Source organism: Octopus bimaculoides, chromosome 23 (assembly GCF_046866305.1).
Source record: "Octopus bimaculoides isolate indiv1 chromosome 23, ASM4686630v1, whole genome shotgun sequence".
Classification (NCBI taxonomy): domain Eukaryota; kingdom Metazoa; phylum Mollusca; class Cephalopoda; order Octopoda; family Octopodidae; genus Octopus; species Octopus bimaculoides.
In genome coordinates, this window is record NC_142950.1 from 6,427,953 (window position 1) to 6,435,452 (window position 7,500).

At 37.1% G+C, this 7,500-nt stretch overlaps 1 protein-coding gene across 2 annotated transcripts in view; it reads right to left on the reverse strand.

The window, feature by feature from the left end:
* The window catches only part of LOC106868767 (uncharacterized), a 57,608-nt gene extending 51,711 nt beyond the window's left edge, over positions 1 to 5,897 (reverse strand). The window contains exon 1 of one of the 2 annotated variants that reach the window (XM_014914195.3): positions 5,593 to 5,897. The gene's annotated coding sequence lies outside the window, so the exon portion shown is untranslated. Of the gene's footprint in view, positions 1 to 5,442 lie in introns of both variants that reach the window. The other variant, XM_014914188.3, reaches the window with a different exon arrangement.
* Between the last annotated feature and the right edge of the window lie 1,603 nt (positions 5,898 to 7,500).

The following is a 7,500-nucleotide window of genomic DNA, read 5'->3' on the forward strand; positions in this document are numbered from 1 at the left end:
ATAATTACTGGGGTTGATAAGATCGACAAAAGCCTGTCAGTGGGGTGACCAATACGGCCGAAGTCCAACGACAAAAATACATAGATGACTATACAACAAATAACATCCCGAAACATAACAATATTTTCAAGTACATCTCGATTAAAATCGAACGAAGCCTTACATCAAATATTAGATACGGGGATCTGCAAGTTGATGATTAAAATATTAGTTTCCAGACAATGCATGTATTTCATATGTAAATAAGATTTTAGACAATGAGTGATATTCCTATGGTGGGGTAGTGGTGGTCCTTCTTTTGCTGGTTTATGTTTGGCGTGTTGTAAGTTTCGTTTCCTTAATTAATTATGGAAAAGGAAGAAGCCAGACGAGGTTAGATAACCTGTTAGGTGTTCTATATATATATATATATATATATATATATATATATATATATAAATATGTGTGTGTGCGTGCGTGCGTGTGTGCGTATGTGCAAGGTAAGCATCTCTGCAGATTATTGAATCATTTACAGACTAATTCGACGCGCAGGAAACAGGAAATTCAGTTGAATGCTCAATGGAAATCACATGACCGGAAATTCCGGAGGGGAAGTATCTGTATGTATATATACACATACATACACACTTGCTTACATGTCCTTATAAAAATATCTATGTATGTATATAAATATATTTAATATATGTTGTGATTCATGCACGTATATATATATATATATATATATATGCGTGTTTTCTTGTGTGCTTTTACGAATTTCTTAGTGCATATGTGTGCGTTCAATATAGTGAGTTCAATTATCTTCAATTAATTGAGATTATCTTGGCAATTAAGAGACAAAAAACTGGGGAAGTTTGTCTTCTAGGATAATCTGAGATAATTGAACCATTTCAACTCACTATATTGTATACGTAAGGCTCTACCACTATACACACGTATATACATGCATACGTACGTACACACATACATATACACGTGAATACATACATACATACATACATACATACATACACACATACATACATACATACATACATAACTGTAACACCGGCTTCCTTCGTCTTCTCTCCTGACAAAGGGAGCCGGTATTACATACATACATACATACATACACAGATGCATGCATCTGGAAATCTACATACACATCACGGAAATCTACATACACATCATCCAACATACTCAAACGAAGTGATTCCCAAAGTGGGCTCTTGTGCCCTGTTGGGGGCGGCGGAACGTTCCAAGAGGGCGTTGAAGAAAAGTGGAGCGATAATGGGGGAGCGATTCATGTAAAAACAACAAAATAATGGGTTCATTAGGTTAAGTTTTATTTGTGAAATGCAGTTGCTTTGAATTTGCTTCAGAAAGAAGTCTATGTTTGTGATGGTTAGGTGGGGTGGGGATGCTAGGAATGTGGCCTGGGTGTCAAGAGGGCGGCAGCCCGAAAACGTTTCGGAACCACTGCTCTAACGAACACAAAGCCACATATGCGCACTAACATGGTCTTCAGCTTTCGCACAGCTGCCCATCCCTTCTTCTCCCCAAACCCCTACACATAATATCCGTTCAGTCAAACAGGTTCAGTAAAATTTTTAATCGGCCCATCTTAGGAATTTCTTTTAGATAGAAGTAGGTAGGCCCACACATGAGAGAGAGAGAGAGAGAGAGAGAGAGAGAGAGAGAGAGAGAGAGAGAGAGAGGCAGGATGGTCACGTGGCGGTAACACCACATGTGTCTTTAACGGTCTCTGCAACACGGAAACAATCGTATATGACGCGGAGGCGACATCAAAGTATCCAAATGTGTCGGTTGTCAAGCAGTGGGAGGACACAGACATAAAGACACACAAAACACTTATACACACACACGCAACACACACACACACACATACACACGTACACACACTCACAGACATACGCACACATAGATATGTGCACGCATACGCACACTCACACACACAGATATGCGCACTGATACACATAAATATATATATATATATATATATATATATATATATACATCACACACAAACACAGTTTTTGCATACACACACACACATACACACATATATGTGTGCGTCTACGAAATCCACTCTCCAGTCTTTAGTCGGCTGAGGGCTATAGAACAAGATACTTAAGGTGCCGTACAGTTGGGGCTGAACCCAATGTTACATGGTTGAGAAGCAAGTTTCTTACACAGCCACGATTATACTAGTATTATGTAACCTGCCTTTTTATATTTCACCCACTGACTTCCGCCCCCTTTGCTTATATTTCTTCCGATATCCTTCCACAACCGTAATAGAACAAGCGGATCCCTTACTACTTTAAAGCCCTAGCTCTCTCCGATTACCAGAATCGAAACTAACAATCCTTAAAGGCAGTGGCTTTTAATCATTCTTGTTTTTCTTCATCTGTCGAGCCCTTTATTTCTATTTTATTCTGATGAACTCCTATAGCCATTCATTGTTTAAAACCTAGTTTTCTAGACGTTTCGTTTAAAATTCCTATTTTGCTTTTCACATATTCACTTGTGAAGTTCTACTATAGGCACAAGGCCTGAAATTTTAGGGGAGGGGACCAGTCGATTATGTCGACCCAGTGTTTCACTGGTACTTAATTTATCGACCCCGAAAGGAGGAAAGGTAAAGTCGACTTCAGCAGAATTTGAACTCAGAACGTAGCGACAGGTGAAATACCGCTAAGCATTTCGTCCGGTGTGCTAACAACGGTTGGGCCAGCTCGCCATCTTAAATATAATCTTTTCTACTCTAGGTATAAGGCTCGAAATTTTTAGGGAGGAGACCAGTCGATTAGATCGACCCCAGTGTTTCACTGGTACATAATTTATCGACCCCAGAAGGATAATATACAAAGTCGGCCTCGACGGTATTTGAACTCAGAACGTAGCGACAGGCGAAATACCGCTATGCATTTCGTCCGGCGTGCTAACGATCCTGCCAGTTCGCCGCCTTCAAATATTAGTGTAATGATTAATAAATATCATAGGATTATAATATGACAGCTTTATGGAATTATCATTATTTTTAATTATCAAAGGTATTAGTTAAAGTAGCATGAATAGATGAACAATAAATGTATTCTTAAAATTAGGAAAACCTATTACGGGTACTCAATTATGGTTATTCGTTACCATAACCCGGTAAATATATGCTGTTGGCTTTGTCTTATTTTGTCTCATTTCTTTCTGTTACGATAATCGTTCGGTTTAGGTTCTTTTGTTAATGTATTTACTTTGCTTGTTTTATTTTTCTTGTTCTTTTTTTCTCGTTTTGTTTGTTTCAGTCATTAGACTACGGCCATGCTGTGGCACCGCCTTCAAGAATTTTTAGTAGAATGTATCAACCCCAGCATTTATTTATTTATTTATTTATTTATTTTTGTAAGTCCTGGTACTTTTCTATCGGTCACTTTTGCCGAACCGCTATGTTAAGGGGACGTAAATACAGCAACAAGCGGTGAAGGGGGAACAAACACAGACATACAAAGACAAACACACAGCAATAAATAAACAACTATGTATATATATATATATATATATATATATATATATATATATATATATGTATGCTTCAGCATAGCCGCAGTCAAATGACTGAAACAAGTAAAAGAATATATATATATATATATATATGTATACAACGCGCTTCTTCCAGTTTCCATCTACCAAGTCCACTCACAAGTCTTTGGTCGGGCCGAAGCTATAGTAGAAGACACTTACCCAAGGTGCCACGAAGTGGGACTGAACCCAGAACCATGTGGTTGGGAAGCCAGCTATATTCATAAATATTTGTAATATTGTTTTACAGCATCTAGCATTTTTTCTTTTTCTTTTTGTATTTGGTTTGCAAGATTCTTTATGTGAATTCATGTGTTGAAACAAATGTTGCTGTTGAGAGTGTCATTACAGCAACTTCTAGATTTCTTTTTTGTTGTAGCTTTCCGTCGGTTACGACGGGTAAGGTTCCAGTTGATCCGATCAATAGAACAGCTTGCTTGTGAAATTAGATTGCAAGGGGCTGAGCAGCCCACAGACACACATACCTTTAATACAGTTCTCGGGGAGATTCAGCGTGTCAGAAACAATGTGACAAAGCTGGACCTTTGAAATACAGGTCCTACTCATTTTTACCAGCTGAGTGGACTGGAGCAACAGGAAATAAAGAGCGCTTAGCACTCATTCCGGCTGTTCGCTACTAGTGTGTGCATTAATATATATATATATATATATATATATATATATATATATATATATATATATATATATAATATGTGGCAATTAGTTGGTTGTCATAATAAAACTCAGAGTTTCGGATGCCGGGGCTGAAGTCTGCTCGATAAATTCCTCTATTTTACATAATATCGAGGTCTCATTCATTCTTTTGTTGTCATGTTATTATTATTATTATTATTATTATTATTATTATTAAATGTATATATAGCACAAGGAAGACATTTCGCAGGATGCTCAAGAAATTCTACCTCACCACTCTGGATCTTTTCTTTTATATATATCGACCCCAAAAGAAGACGGTAGGATTTGAACGCCGTAGCAGCTCCACTGTCTTCGAAGATCGAGTTGTAAATTAAAAACAAAATAACAACAACAATAATAATAATAATAATAATAACCGTTTCAAATTTTGCCACGAAGCAGTAATTTTGGGGGAGGGTTAGAGTTAGTCGATTACATCGAGCGCAGTGTTCAACAAATACTTTTTATCTATCGACCCCGAAAGGATGAAAAGTAAGGTAGACCTCGGCGGAATTTGAACTCAGAATATAGCGACGGGCGAAATACCATGAAACATTTCTTCCAGCGCGCTAACGATTTTGCCAGCTCGCCGCCTTAATAATAATAATGATAATAATAATAATAATAATAATAATAATAATAATAATAATAATAATAATAATAATAATAATAAATAAATGAATAAATAAAATGAAAAATGTATATAACACTGCAAAAGACATGCAGTAATATAGATATGGAAGATCCTGGAAGGAGAAGCATCCATCTTTAGGACAGAAAACTATATCAACTCCCAGACTGGACGCCACTACATATTACCAAAGCTTCCACCCGCTCCGCCCAGAGCAAGGACCCAATACTGTTTTAGTTTAGAGTTCAAAGGCTTATAACTTTTCAATATCTTGCCAAAAGATCTCACAGATTTATAAGGAGTAGATGTGGAATATTTAGACAAATTTTTATCTGATATATCATATAAACCGAAATCGCGGCAAGAAACGCAAAGAAGGACAGCTCTGTCGAACTCCCTAATTCACCAGAACCTATTCCAGAAACAGGACCGGGAAGTGAGAATTGATTAACAAGCCCTAACGCTGGTGGCAGTGCCCCGGCATGGATACAGACTCTGGATAAAAGAATAAAACAATATTTGGAGTGTGGTATCTTGCTTACCTCTTGCTTGATCTATCGGTGTTTGCCAAGAATCCTGATTGATTATTTGTCGTTGCTTTATAACGAATATTTTCCACGTATAGCTTTATAAAAAGAAACCAAATTTTCCGCGTATAGCTTTATGAAAAAACCAAATTTCGAAGAACGTACCTTTGGCAACGAATATTACCAATCACTTTTCGACAACCTTTTTCCCAAACTGTTAGGTTCGGAAGGTAACAATTGCTTTCCCTTTTGGATGTCCAAAGTGTTTGTCTGGAGGAAATTCTGAAGAATAGCTTCTAGTCAAAAGGTTGTATGACTTCTACAGCAAAATACTCGCCTGCATTCTGATAATATATAACACATAAAAGAAAAGCATTGAAAACATTAACACCTAACCTCACTTACAGTACATGCATCTAAACATACTTAATCAATCTATACATACATAAACATGCATGCATACATCCATTCACAGATGAATACTTACGTACGTACACGCAAATATACATATACATGCACTCATTCACCGACTTCTCAGTCGTTCTCTCTCTTTGTGCTTGTGTGTATGTATATATATATATATATATATATATATATATATATATATATATATATATATATATATATATATATATACATGCACACACACAAATACATATACACACATACACATACGCATACATGAGTTTGTTTTAGCCTATATATAAAAACACTCAAAAGGATTATTGGAGATATTAACTCGATTATCTATGTGTTACAGATAGCGGATTAATAGAATGATCGGATAAAAGATTAACGGCTGCCCAACAGTCTCACCGAATAACTTACACTCTTGTGTTTGCATGGCGTTTGCAGTTTACTTTTTCTTGGTTGTTCTTGTAATTTTTCTCCTCATGTCAGTCTCTCCCTTCCCACTCAATTCTCCATCGCATTTTAAGACAACCCAGACTGGGAGATTGAAGATGACCATAACACTAATACTGAACAGGTGGAGAAGGGTGATGAGTAAGGGTGATGGTGAAGGATGAGGTTAAGAATTTAGAAATGGTCTCGGAATTTGGAAATTATTTCATTTAAGATATCTAATACCCGGGATCGATAAAATGGAATGCTAATAAGATAGCGGTGTCGAGAGGCGTAGCCAAGGCTGTATGGTAAAGAAGCTCGCTTCGCAACCACATCGTTTCGGGTTTAGTCCGAAATGCGCAGCACTTTGGGTAAATGTCTCGTACTATAGCTCCAGGCTTTGTTAATGAATTTGCCCTGTGTCTCCAAGCAACCTTTATGTTTAGAGCACATGGTTAGCCCTTTTTGAAAACGAGGACGCTGGTACATGAGGAGCCACAAGAAAAAAAAAAACGAGAAGGTTGATGCAAAAGGTAGGATGAGAAGACAAAGGGTAAATAAAAACAGAAAAAAAGAGAAAGAAAGAAACGTACATCTCCTTTGATCGTAGTAATGTAATTAGTCTAGTTGGGGTCCAAAGTCTGCGCGACTGCTGCTCAATCCGGAGTTGGTGGTGTCCTCCAGTTGGACAAAAGTAATTTGTTCTTCTTGTATTTGCTGAAAATTTGGAAACAATTTGGTGTAGTGGTTAAGAGCGCGGGTTATTAACCCCAAGATTCCGAGTTCGATAACAGGCAGTGACCTGAATAATAATAATAATAATAATAATAATACATTTGTAGATAAGCATATATATTGAAAGGGAGATTCGTTTGCAAAAAAGAAAAAGAAAAAGGACAAAAGATATACAAACTTCTAAAACAGCAGAGAAGATAGATTTATATCCACACAATTCACCTGAGTTGCAAAAGCGGTAAAATTAGCGAATACAGATTTGATGAGGGAGTGACCAGCCTGACTCAAACACCTACCGGAAGAGAGCATTCCGCAGTCAAAAAATTTAGTCAAAGAACACTTTTGGCAATGTATTGTTATCAACACGATAGCAATATTTGGTTTGGACATCTTGGTCACTGGTTCTCAACTGGGGTCCGCATGACTTTTTGGGGCGGGAGCATCATATGGACCTCAGTTGATTTTGATGCTAAAATTTATGTGAAATAAATT